General features: G+C 44.7%; 1 protein-coding gene across 1 annotated transcript in view; it reads right to left on the bottom strand.

The window, feature by feature from the left end:
- Positions 1 to 14,728, bottom strand: part of LOC308286579 (metabotropic glutamate receptor 4-like) — a gene marked incomplete at both ends in the record, with an annotated part of 146,845 nt that overhangs the window by 6,328 nt on the left and 125,789 nt on the right. The gene's annotated exons all lie outside the window — the stretch shown is intronic.

Below are 14,728 nucleotides of genomic sequence, written 5' to 3'. Positions count from 1 at the left end.
AGGGTTAACATTCTCTCTGGCTCTACACCAGTGCTTCTTACACTTTTTGAGCGGCGCTAACCGCTCCTGCGTCTGGCTTTGTGTGTAAGTCCCTTTGTCCTTATGTCCGTATGAGCACCGTATATGCAGTACTAGACTAGCGCAGGGGCGCTGGAAGTGGGGTGCTGAGGGAGCTGCAGCTCCCCTGGTGGTGGGGAGGAAAAAAAAAAAAGTTTTTTTTTTCTTTTTAAAATAAGCCTATATATACACACACACAGAGCTATATCAAAACAATAATGTATTTGACTTTGGGGAATAAAATATGTTGAAAAAAGGTATTTGATTATCACATGGTGACCTAATCACATGGTCACCTTGCCACTTCCGGTCAGAAGGGAAGTCAAATTTAATTTTTAATTTTTGATGGCACACCAAAGTCTATTTATTTGAGAACTAGAAACTGTCTATAGGCTCATTGTTGCAAACTAACACCGTTGTATATGGGGAATAAAAAACAGTAGAAAACTGTTACAAAAATAATACCCGATTTTGTAGTGTGTGCGTGAGTGACTGTGTGTGTGCATGCGTGCTGTGTGTTGCACTGTGTGCTAAAATAACTAGTAACTATATAGCTCCTTGTTACACCGTTGTGCGGGGAATAAGCACCCAAAACCGTAATAAAAATAACCCAAAACCGTATAAAAAACATGAATTTTTCGGCGTGCGGCCTTTGGCCGCACGCATGAACTCCTCCAGGCTCAGCTCCCCTTGGGATTTGGGAGTTCCAGCGCCCCTGAACTAGCGTCACACAAGACTAGAAAGTATGCATCACCACAGCTGATGTCACAGACAGAACGACCCATACAAGGAGCTACGCACGTGTGTCATGTTTGATACTATAGCTCTGGTCCATAGCATTAGTGGAGTTCTCCCTAACACGATGTTCCTCTACCTCCACCCTGGCTTGGCAAAACCGGAAAGCTCCGTCGTCTGGTCCGAAAATATCAAAAACAGTTTTGTCCCTCACCAAACCAAAGGTAGTCTATCAGTGGGGAGTTGAAAGCTTACTCCACTTAGTGGACGCAGTCTGAGTCCCCCCACCACACGCTTAAAATACATTTCTAGGGCGAAATGAAAAATATTCTTCCGGATGGAGACACTTTTCCTGGTTGAAGACGCAGAGCTGAATAACACCCAACGAGACTAATGCTCTGTTAATGCAGTCCTCTGACCTGTGTGGCAGTAGCACCGTGATGGCGACGACAAATAGTAAAAAACTAGAAGAAATGGAGTCTCCATCTGGTGGAATATTTTTCATTTCGCCCTAGAAATGTATTGTAATCGTGTGGTGGGGGACTCAGACTGCATCCACTAAGTAGAGTAAGCTTTCAACTCCCCACTGATACATTTGGTTTGGTGAGGGGCGAAACAGTTTTTGTTATTTTCGGACCAGACAACGGGGCTTTCCGGTTTTGCTAAGCCGGGGCGGAGGTAGAAGTGCTTTTTCAGTAATTTCATGAAGAAACAAAAAAAAAAATCAAAGACATTACATGAAATATAAAACAAGTAGTGAAAATAGACGATACAAGCTCACAACACGGCGTTAAGCGACGCATTGTGTACTTGTGTACTTCTATTTTCACTAGTTTGGGTTCCGGGCAAACGTCTAATCTCTCTTTTGGGTCTTGAGCGAAAAGGTTTGGGAACCACTGCTATAAAGTAGGCAACCTGTAGGTCTGCACCAAGTCCACACGCTCACAGATGTACAGTACCACTGCTTGGAATGTTTGTCAAGCTGCAGCACACACTGTTTTGGCAATGGTTCTTTGTGGTCGTTCTTATGTGGTAGTAACTCATCCGGCACCCTGTGGCATCTGTTGTGTATCATTCTAATTAGAGGAGCAAATGACCCATTTGTTAGGCTGGCTGTTGCTGAAGAGGCTAATACTGTTCTATGCAGAGTAACATTGATACATTGCGTGAGGAAATTCCCTTTTAAATCAGAATCCTTCTTTATGGGAATGTGCCACACCAACCGAGGCACGTTGTTTCTTTAATTTTCTGCAATGCTAGTTTTAATATGGCCACCACATCAACCTGAAAACAAATTTGATAATGCCTGTCAGTCGATTGCATCCTATATTCGTTTTCACTACAGGGATGCCCATAAAAAAAGAACAACCTCATGAAATTGTTTATACATGGCTGAACCTTCTGAATCATCTGGGAGGGCCTTTCTGAGGATCAGTCTTGCTCACACCATTTTAATTGTTCGGAGAGCAGTAGAATGTGAATGAGATGTCTTAATGGGAACATTACAGCACATAAACGTGTTTATATAATATATACTGTACATTCTAAGCATAATTGTGTAGATTAGGCATTTTACTAGAGGTTACAGAAACCAGACCAGAAACTAGCCTTGATGGGGATCAAGGGATAGTTCAGTTGGGGAGAGTGAATGATAACCACGTCACTATCTTAACAACTGTCTGAAATCTAAGTGTATGAGTGGCTCATTGGCCAGCAATAAAAGTCTTCTTGTGTGTTTCTGTTTTTGATTACTACTGTACATGCACTGATGTCACTGTAAGATGAAGCGTTAATGCCTGTTTGAACTATATCAATGCCCATTAAGGGACTGAAATTAGCATCAGCTACTGTATATACATGTGTACACTGTAGTGTACATCAGACACTTCTGCAACTGTCTATTTGTACTCACACCTAGTGTGTGACGTGAACGGTGCTATTTATGAGTTAATTTCATTAAGCGTTCCCCGAAGCTTAGCCAATGTGACCCTGGGCGTACAACAAACTTTGAGCAATTTGTGCCAAGATGTAGGCCATAAATTATGCAGGCCAGATGTAGGCCACGTGTGTGTGTGTGTGTGTGTGTGTGTGTGTGTGTGTGTGTGTGTGTGTGTGTGTGTGTGTGTGTGTGTGTGTGTGTGTGAGCGTGTGCGTGTGCGTGTGTAAGTTGATCCTCGATTTTCGTGTCATGCCCATTCCTAACAAATACATACCAGTAAGACTCCCTAATCGGGAGATAAGCGACAGTCAGGTCGCATACATAAACTTTAGAAGACAATAGCCAATCAGGAGGGAATATTTGAAATGGGACAGATCCATGTTGATGACATGACTTTGGAGATACTCTGATCGCTTTGTGTGATGTTAGGCCAAAATCTGTATGAGCAGTGTCCAAAAAAATGTTTTTCAAAAATCGTCCTGATGGCGGCGCTATAAGAGGGCCATGTGAGAAATGAGGGGTGGAGGTTGTGATTTGCCATCCAAGGAGTGTGTGTGCAAAGTTTGGCATTGACAGGGACACCGGACAATTCTGTTACCTCCTGTCGGCTCCTGCCTCTGTACTTTGTGTGTGTGTGTGTGTGTGTGCGTGTGCGCCAGTAGCCACTAATCACAATATTTCTGTTTGGAAATGCGCACACAATAAAACTGGAGCCGTTTCCTTTAGTCTGGGCAAGTGCTTTTGCCAAATACTGAAGGACTGTGTGTGTGTGTGTGTGTGTGTGTGTGTGTGTGTGCGTGCGTGCGTGCGTGCGTGCGTGCGTCAGAGATGTCCTGCTGGCCATTCATCCTAGCAGCAGCACAGTGTTTAGCTCCAAACATGACGTGGCCTTGTGCATTGCGTGTTTGTTTTCATGAATGTGTGACTCTCCATGGCGCTTTCCCTTATGGATTGGTTGCGTCACAACTCACAAGCCATCAGTATTGCCAGATTTAGTCAGAGAAATAAGCAGATCTATGAAAACAAGGCCAAAGGATGCAACAAACACATGAGCATTTCAAACCTATTACACCATCGGCTATTTGTAGATCTGCTTTTAAAACATTTTAACAACACAAATCTTGCACGGGGGTCCCTGGCAGCCCAAATGAGCAACTACACTAGAAACAAGCCCCAAAAAACCCAACCCGCAACTATCAATATTGACAATACAAGCATCTTTACTGGGGGGCAGGGGGGCAGACATGGCAACACTGCTAGCCATGCCTGGTGTTCAATGGAACGGGTGGAGTGAGTGAAGGTATAACAGAAGGGATGGAGTGAATGAAGGTATAGTAGAATGGATGCTGCCGCAAAGACAGAGCGCTGCTGCAGTGTCCTCACAGCTGTAGACTATTAACTAGTGCACGGCTCTGGAGTCTGGACTTGGCTCACTGCTGTCTTGAAGTACCGCAGAACTCAAGCTGTTAAGCCTGATTGATACTTGGTCGCGCGCCGGTGTCCTGTGTGGAAAACAAGCTCACACAACACTTTGTAGATCCGCCACTTTTTCTTTCACACCATCCTACAACTATGTATAAATCAGGCTTTGCTCGCACAATAATCCACCAAAAATAAATAAAAGAAGTACCAAAAATAAACACACACTACACAATTTATCAAAAAATTATCAAAAGCCGTAATTTTATAATTCACAATTATGTAATTATGAAACCTTCTGATTGTTTATTATTCTACATTTTATGGTCGCCTAGTACACCTGGCTCTCAATCCTCTCCTATTACACAATAGAATCTCATCTCCACATTTATCTGGCTCACACAGGCACAGTAAAATCAAAGAGGACATTGCATGCCATTTGACCAATGATCTGGCACCGATAAGCACAATCAAATGCATTAATGCAATTATAAAAACATATTTTCCCACCAAAGATCTTTATCAATAATTGTGATTTGTGATTAATAATCACAATCACAATAACCCCTATCTATAAGCTCACAACGTGTCACAATTTTTTCTGCAGAATGTTCGCCTATTGTTGCTGAATGTTCACCTATACTGACATGCCCAGAATCAGGACACTAGGGTTTATCTGGTTAAGCAAAAGAATCAAAAGGATTACTATTATGATAGTGCAGCCACAGGCCTTGTTGCCACTCAGCTAAACTCGTTCCCAGCTTTACTCATCTGCGAAGAGAAAAGCCTGGTCACCAGGGGCGAGATGCCATGGGCTCGGTTGGGCTCGGCGAGCCCACACTTATCAAGCTGTATGCATGCGCGCCTGACATGCACGCACGCACACGCGTGTGCACGCACGTCGTCAAGTTGTGAGACGGCTCGACGGCTCGGTCAACACTTCAATCCCCTACCTGTCTGCTTTGCATAACAATACTCTGGTAGGCAGGCTCATTTACACTTGTATATGCGGCCAGCATATAGCCTACGCACACCTAGCATTCTTTGCAGACTTTTAGCTCCTTTCGGAACCTCTCCCTCCGCTATGCAGCTCCTCACTCTTCATATCATGAGTTTAAATCACTCATTTATTTTGTCAGAGCTGCATAGCGGAGGGACTCGGGAGAGGTTCCGAAAGGAGCTAGCAGACTTTACTGTGTGTGGGTGAGTCTATAAAGTCTATGTAAAGTTATTTTATATAAAACCTAAAGGAAAATATATTAATTGAAACTAAAATAAAAACGACAAATTAACAATGTAACTAAATAAGAAATATAATTAGATTAAAATTGTTGTGTTATACAGTATTAGCACCGAGCGGCAGGCATGCGTGCACACATGCGCGTGCGCGCGCACGTGACGTGCATGTGACGTCATGAATTTAGAGGGGAACCACTTCTAAAATCCATATCACACCACTGCTGGTCACGACCTAATGCAGACCCTTTTGCCACTCGGCAAGAATATCCATCTTTGGAGCCGTCTTTGCGAGCAATAGGTGCACAAGGTCGAGAGAAGAATAGAAACCAAATTAGAGCTGATTGTGCATTTCTGATTTAAGATCAGCCATTTTCATTTCATTAGAACAGTATTGTGGACCCTGGTGAATGAGGCTGAAGTGATCTATTCTATTGTGTTCTGTGTGAGCTCGGAGGCGGTGGCGGACGGAGGCTAGCTCGTTCATTTCTTGCTGCATGATAGCTTTGTACTACGCGCACGCACGCACGCACGCACGCACGCACGCACGCACACACACACACAGTCTCACACACCTCATCACATTGCCATCAGCAGAACTTTGCCTGAGGCGAAACATGCAATGAAGCGGTGCATGGCAACATTTATGACTGAACTAGAGGTATGGGAGCAGATGGATGTAACAGCACTTGTTGCAACTCCTCGTGCCTTCTTACCTGCCTGTTGACCGTACACAGAACAATTCAACAAGAAAGTCAGAGATACATTGTAAAATGGTAAATGGTAAATGGTGCATTTATATAGCGCTTTTATCCAAATCGCTTTACAGAGATTGTGCATTACATTCACCCATTCACGCACACATTCATACACCGGTTGCGGAGGAAACCATGCAAGGCACCAACCTGCTCACCGGGAGCAATGTAGGTCTACTATTGTACTATTTTTGTTTAATGAATGTGCACTATTAGATAGCTAAAACCTCTTGAGTTGTCTTTAGAAAGAATGACTGTTCTACACAACAACTCGTGACGTTTAAGGTGTCAAAGGCAGGAATGTGTGATTCTCACATTCTCCATCACAGTGTGGTGTTAATAATGCAGCGAAAGTGCAAAGCAGCACCAAGAATCGTTGCTCAAAAGTAATAACAAGTTGTTGTGTAAAGGGTTAACACCAGAGTCTCGTGAGAGCCTATGAGAATACCTATCTACCTGCCTACCTGTCATGTGATTATTGTGCTGGCTTCCTGAGTAAAGTACACACAGAACCTCACTCTCTGCTCGTTATTATTAGACTATATAATAACGTAACATGGTGTCAGAATAAAGTAGACATAAGGGAACGTGTCTGAAGTCTTCTGCCTCCGAGTGAGAAGAGGAGAGCTGCCGCAAGTCTGCGAGAGGAACGGACGGAGCGAGTGGCAAGTCTGACAGAGAAGCTAACGTTATGAGCTAACTGGAGCTAAGGAGGCTAACAGTGTCCACAGGGGAAAGCCATAACAACACACAGTGAGTGCACCAACAAAAGAACGTCGGAACCGAACGAAAACAGCGGCCGGGACGTTCTGAAAGAAAAACTGAAAAGTAAAAAAAAAAAAAAAAAAAAAAAAAGTTTGGAAAAAAAAAAAAAAAAAACGTCAAGATGAGTCAAGGAGACGGCCAAGTAGCGGCGCCAGCAGCAGTAGCAGCTACAACTCCAGTAAGCAGTGTGCAACTGACTCCACCAGGCAAGTTTGATTTTAATAATGCAAATGAATGGCCAAAGTGGATAAGGCATTTTGAGCGCTTCAGAATAGCATCAAGTCTGGATAAACAGTCACAAGAGTACCAAGTCAACACATTGATGTACACACTAGGCGATGAAGCTGAAGATATACTAAATGTCCTGCCTTTGGATGATAATCAGAGGAAGTCATATGAAGATGTGAAAGGGGCTTTTGAGAAACACTGTGTGAGCAAGAAGAATATTATTTTTGAGCGTGCCCGCTTCAACAAGCGCAACCAGGAGCCTGGTGAAAGTGCTGAAGCATTTATTACTTCTGTCCATAGCCTAGCTGAGCACTGTAATTTTGGAGCTCTCAGAGAAGAACTCATTAGAGACAGGATCGTCGTTGGCATCAGAGATGCAAAGCTGTCCGAGTCATTACAGATGGACTCTGAACTGACATTACAGAAAACTGTTGCAAGAGTGCGCAACAGTGAGGAAATAAAGAAGCAGCAGCCAATGCTGCGTGGCAGCTTAAATGACAGAGAGTCAGACAACCTGGATGCAATGAGTGCAAGGCGACATACACATAAAGGCCCAAAAGGACAAAAATGGAGCTCACAATCCAAGCCAGAAAATAAATTCAAAGACACAGGATGTGGACGCTGCGGAAATGCTACAAAGCACCCCTGGAAAGATTGCCCTGCAAAAGAGGCAGAATGTCGCAAATGCAAGCGAAAAGGACATTATGCCCGCAAGTGTCGTTCAGCCGGTGGCATCAATGACATTACAGAGTCTCCAGACTATGGAGAGGAGATTGCCTTTCTAGGAGAGGTGACTATTGACAATGTTGAACACGAGTGGAGAGAAGCTCTGGAACTGAATGGAGAAACAGTGGAGTTCAAAATAGACACTGGAGCTGGAGTAACAGCTATTCCGAGCCACCAATACTCCAAGAAGAAACATGGGGCATTACAGCCGCCAAAAATACCCCTGTACGGTCCGGGCAGGCAGCGCCTGGAGGTGCATGGACACTTCAAAGGAAGACTGGAGATAAGAAACAAGACAACAGAACAGGATGTCTACGTTGTGGCCAAGCTGATGAGACCACTGCTGGGGCTTCCAGCCATTGAGGCTCTGACACTAGTGAAAAGACTGCACACAGTTCAGGTGGGTGAAGACGTCATAAAAAGTTACCCCATGGTGTTCAAAGGACTGGGAAAGCTGAAAGACCCATACAAAATTGAACTGGAACCAGGGGCCACACCACATGCTCTGTCTGCCCCACGTCGTGTCCCCCTGCCATGGCGGGACAAAGTGAGGACAGAATTGGATCGCATGGATGCGATGGGTGTGATATCTAAGGTCACTCAACCCACCCCATGGTGTGCAGGCCTAGTGGTTGTGCCAAAAGGCAGATTAAAGGACAAAATAAGGCTGTGTGTGGACTTGACGTCCCTAAACCAGTGGGTCAAGCGAGAGAGACATATCCTGCCAGCAGTGGACCACACACTAGCCATGCTCACAGGAGCGAAAGTGTTCACCAAATTGGATGCCACGTCAGGGTTTTGGCAAATTCCCTTGACTGAAGACAGTGCCCTACTGACCACCTTCATAACCCCATTCGGTCGCTATTGCTTCAATAGGCTGCCGTTTGGGATCTCCTCAGCCCCAGAACACTTCCAGCGGCGGATGACACAGATGTTGGAGGGCTGTGAAGGAACAGTATGCCACGCCGATGACATATTGGTGTTTGGCCAGGATCAGGCTGAACATGATAGCAGGCTGCACCAAGTTCTCCAGAGACTGAGAGAAAAAGGCCTAACTCTGAATAGAGAAAAATGTGAGTTTTCCAGGAGCAAAATTATGTTCCTCGGACATCAAATCACCACAGAGGGAGTAAACCCAGACCCAAACAAGGTCAAAGCCATTCTGGAAATGCCAGAACCAGCCAATGTTGCCGACATCAGAAGAGTTATGGGCATGGCCAATTACCTGGGCAAGTTCCTCCCTCACCTCTCATCATTCACACAACCTCTGAAAGATCTACTGTCTGAGAAAACAGAATGGTGTTGGGGAGCACCACAGCGAGAGGCTTTTCAGCAGCTGAAGACAGAACTCAGCTCAACCAGAGTCCTTGCTGTATACTCACCCAGTGCTGAGACGCGCGTGTCAGCCGACGCGTCGTCCTTCGGTCTTGGAGCCGTTATGGTCCAGAAACAGCCAGAGAGCGGTGACTGGAAGCCAGTTATATTCATCTCCAGAGGTCTGTCTGATGCAGAGAAACATTATGCTCAGATTGAGAAGGAAGCACTAGCTGTAACCTGGGCATGTGAGCGCCTACAACCTTACCTGCTGGGCATGAGGTTCACCCTCGAAACGGATCACAAACCTCTGCTGCCATTACTAAGCACGAAGGCACTGGACGCGCTTCCTCCTCGAGTCCTGAGATTCCGCCTGAGACTGTTGAAATTCACCTATGACATCTTGCATGTGCCTGGAAAGCAGCTCATTACTGCAGACACATTGTCACGAGCACCAGTGGAGCACACAGCCACTCAGGCAGAGAAAGACCTGGAAGGTGATGTCCAGATCTTTGTGGATGCGATCATACAGTCTCTTCCTGCAACTGAAGCCAGACTGCAACAGCTTGCTGAGAAGCAGAAAGAAGACCGCATCTGCAGTACACTAATCCACTACTGTCAAACAGAGTGGCCTGACAAGTTCCACCTGCCACTTGAAATGGGACCTTACTGGAAGGAGAGACAAAATCTGACCCTGGCTGGAGATCTTCTCCTGAAAGGACAACGGATCGTCATCCCCAGCTCGTTGAGGGCCGAGATGCTCAACGTCCTCCATCAAGGTCACCAAGGCATAGTCAAGTGCCGCGCCAGAGCCCGCCAATCGATCTGGTGGCCAGGACTTTCAGCTGACATTAGCCGAAAAGTTGGACAATGTCTGATATGCACCCAACATAGAACAACACAGAGAGAGCCTCTGATGACGACTCCTGTACCTGAGAGACCATGGCAACGCATAGGTACAGACTTATTCGTCTGGGACAAAAAGACCTACCTTGTAGCAGTGGATTACTTCTCCCGTTACATTGAAGTTGCCCACCTCAATGTTGCAACAGCCAACACGGTCATAGCAGCTCTGAAACACGTCTTTAGCACTCACGGGGTCCCAGAATTCCTCATGTCGGACAATGGGGCACAGTATGCCTGTGCTCAATTCAAAGACTTTGCCAGTGAGTACGGTTTCACCCACATAACGAGCAGCCCAAGGTACCCCCAAGCCAATGGTGAAGCGGAACGAGCTGTGGCCACTGTCAAGGGCTTGTGGAAGGAGGGAGGAGATCGTTCGAAAGCTCTGCTCAGTTATCGAGCCACTCCACTGGAGAATGGCTATTCTCCAGCACAGCTCCTTATGGGGAGACAACTGAGGACCACTCTACCTCAGGTGCCTAAAGCCTTGTCTCCACGCTGGCCCAACATTAAACAGTTCCGCAGCATGGAGATGCAAGCTAAGAAGAAACAGGAGCGACTCTACAACAACCGTCACAGAGCACACTACAAACCAGATCTGCACCCAGGCCAGAGCGTGTGGATTACTACGGAGAACGCCCACGGGACAGTTGTGCAACCGACAGCAGCCCCAAGGTCTTACCTCGTCAGAACTGAGAATGGACTGTTGAGGAGAACCAGTGCGCACCTGCGTGCAACTCACCAGCCACCAGCTGATGCTCAAACACACACTCCAGCGGTCACAGACTCTGGTAGTGCTGTCAACAATACAGGTGACACACACGCCACACCACACTATGTCACAAGCTCAGGGAGACACTCCCGTCCACCCAAGAGACTGGACTTATAAAAGTAATGCATACTATGCTGTCTGAAGAAAAAAAAAAAGAAAGAGGAATGTAAAAGGAAGAAATGTTGATTATTGAAGAAATGTTGTTTGATTTATTGCATTGGTTATTGCATGGTTTTGTGGTTTTGGAAAAGAACAGAAGAAATGTTGAATTTGATTTGTTTGAAGTATATGCATGCTGCAAGTTATTGTTTTCAAAAGAATTGAGGATTCTGTTTATTATTGAAAAGAAGAAGATTTTGTTCATTGTTTATTGCATAAGAACAGAGGAATGTTTCTTACTTAAAAGGGGGAGATGTTGTGTAAAGGGTTAACACCAGAGTCTCGTGAGAGCCTATGAGAATACCTATCTACCTGCCTACCTGTCATGTGATTATTGTGCTGGCTTCCTGAGTAAAGTACACACAGAACCTCACTCTCTGCTCGTTATTATTAGACTATATAATAACGTAACACAAGTAATAACAAGATTGTGGCATACAAGTGACCCTCCAACTTCTAAGCCGTGGCTGTGCATTGTGGAGGAAATATATGTGAAGGAGAGATTTACACACAAACTCAGGAAACAAGAAGAACTGTTCCTTGAGAAATGGGAGAAATGGACTGAATATAAAACCCAACGAAATGACACCACGAATATTTGAAATGGACTAAAGTGTGATAATCAAAATGATGTAATATTGTTGACCCTGTGAATGTATATACATGTAACGAACTGCAAATAAAAAATACGTAAAAAAAAAGAAAAAGAAAATATAGTGGACGTTTCTTTAACAGCACATCCTGATACAGTGACTGCCCTTAACTCCTCATCATGAGTTCAAGTTCTAAATGTTTGATGCACCAGACTCTATTGTATTATTTATTTTTGTTGAGTATTTTTATATGTTTAGGCTGATGTGCATTCGTTTTTGTTTTGTTTTGTCTACCCTGAGCACACACCAAAGGCAAATTCCAATTAATGTTTCATTGAAATGGTAATACATTATTGAATCATGAATCTATTTTCAGGAAGGAGGGTTTGTGCTTTTTAGGTGCAAACTACTGTTTTTTTTAGAAGGCAGACTATGCATAATTCCCACTGCACTGATTCTCAGCGTGGTATGCAAATGTTCACCACAGTGGCTTATTGCATCAGAATTCACCATAATTGCGCTCTAATTAAGCTAATAAACAAATACAAGCCTTGGGGGACACGGTACTGCGCCTCCTTCAAAGGAGTTTGTCATTTACAAAGACTAATAGTTTGACCTTGATTAGCCCTTTGCCCCATAGTCTTAAAAGAGCGCCAACCCTGAGGTCAATGACTTGAAAGTTGAAACCCAGAGGGCCAGGGCGCTGTTAGGTCTAACCAATGTAGCAACTACTCTTTGGAAGCAAAGACGGTGTTCCGTTCCCTCCGCTCAGTAGCATTGATACTCATTATGTATTATTGGACCTGCGGGACGCCACTGTGAGTAATGATGTTTATCTTTCTAAAGACAAAGGGGGTAGAGCGAGGGAACGAAGAGGCAGAGAAAGGTAAAGAGAGCCATATAAAGGGCTAAGGGAGAGGGAGGGAGAGGTGAAAGTGATAGTGGCAAAGGAAAAACACACAGAGAGACAAAGGGAGGGCTGGGACGGCAGCCCCCAGCAGTAGAGATGAACGCTAGTCCCAATATTGTTATTTAGCACTTTACTATGTGACGGCAGCTTCATAGAGAAATCAACAACACCTCTCACTCCATCACTCCACTAATGGCAGCACCCTTTGTCTGGGGCTGATTGAAATTGAACTGAGCCCATTGTGTGGGGCCCGCTCCCCCTGCGGGCTCCATTGTCCAACTTCCCTCCTCTTCCCTCCGTCTACGAGACAGCCCCAGATTTAGACCGCCTCTCCAGGTAAGCAGGTGTCACGTCTATTCCCGGAGAGCTACGCAGCTTCGAGCTCAGTCATCATGCTCCAAAGACAGACCAGATGTCGTCGTCGCCCACCCCACCCCACCCCCACCCATCCCCATTTGAATGACAGAGGGAGCCTCCCAATGGCATTCGTTATATTTATCCCGACACCAGATGACAAATAAATAACTATGCGTGTACACAGCCGAGTGCGGAGGACCTGCTGTAAGCTGCTGATGAGTGCCTAGGCGGACAGATAAGGTAAATCAAGACCCAGAGGAAGCAGAGCATTTAATTGCTCGAAGAGACGAGGCAAGGTGGGCTGGTAGGGCTTTGTTGTGCCTGTCATTTACAGTGGGATGATTATGAGGTGTGTTTGCTTTGACATGCTAATGTCTCCCAAAAATGAGGATTGTTTTATGTAAGGGCTGAGAGGACTCTGAGATAGGGCTCTATCTCCCATTTCTTTCACTCGGACTACTTATGAATTGTTCTAACAAATAATGACACTGCATTAACATAGATGACAACAAGGGAGAAACTAATTGGCAACTGGCATGGCGTGGCATATGGGCCGTTTAACCATTCCCGAAGCTCCCTTTATTTGTCTCTAAGTTAAAGTGAATAGACTTTAGAGATGAATTCATTTACATTGAGCAAAATATCAATTTATTTTTCCATTTTATATACCATACCAAGCTAGAGGCAACAGTGGGGCTTTTCTCAATAATGAAAAGAGAGCCTATCTTCTGGGAGTTGCTGTTTCTACAGGAAAAAAAGAATTAATGAGTGACTAATACAATTCGCGGATGAAACAGAGCGTTCCATATTAAGCTCCAACGAGAAAGGTTATTCGCAGATTTCAAATGGAATTCTTCACAGGGACTGTGAGAAGAAACAAATAATAGAGCCTTATTTTACCCTTCAAAGTCCCCCACCACACACGAACGTGCGCACAGGCACACACACACACACACACACACACACACACACACACACACACACACACACGTGTACATGTACATGTGTGTGTACATACGTGTACGTACACACGCATACATGTACATACATAGCATGCACACATGCACACACACACACACACACACACACACACACACACACACACACACACACACACGCTCGCACACATTCTATTTTACTATTCAAAGCCATGCAGCTAATGGCTTACTTCATCCTAGAAAAACCTCATGTTAAATCTCCCCACGATTTTTACAATTCCCTTTCATCTTCAGAGGGAGGAGATGGAATGCTTAGACAAAGAACTCATTGATATCCATGCCTGCCATTGACTTGCGACTCCAGATGAACAACATGCTGGTTAACATGAGCTGTTGCGTCATACTGAAACGCCATAGTTTACTTTGGTATTATGACAGTTAGAGTTACGATTATAAGTGCATTCTTTCTGTGGGTGTGACTGTGTTTGTGTTTCTCTATCCAAATAACATGTGTGGTGTAAAATCTCAAGTTTTAATATGAAGGAAGTGTGCACACGGTAAGGAACTAGACTCCGTTGACTCATACCAATTGCCAACAGTAGCCTACTGCATGCACAGTTTGCAAGTTCCATCTTTTAAATTAACCGGATCAAGTACTTTGAGGTACTTTGAAGCTGTTGGTCACATACTGACCACTGAGACCATTCACCTGGCCACAGTCAGATGTTCTGTAGGACCATAGCGTAGTTGTCAGGTGGCAACCTTAGATATGTCCAAAACCTTCCTTTTTGTTATTTTAAAAACGATTTAAAATAGTGAAAATAGCCGATCTACATGCACAGTTGCACACAACGGTTGTAGATCTTCTATTTTCACAAGTTTTATGCGACAGTCTTGTATGATGAAGCAGAAAACTACAAAT

Source organism: Nannobrachium achirus, assembly GCF_963921795.1.
Source record: "Nannobrachium achirus genome assembly, chromosome: 6".
Classification (NCBI taxonomy): domain Eukaryota; kingdom Metazoa; phylum Chordata; class Actinopteri; order Myctophiformes; family Myctophidae; genus Nannobrachium; species Nannobrachium achirus.
This window is presented reverse-complemented; position numbering and strand designations above follow the sequence as displayed.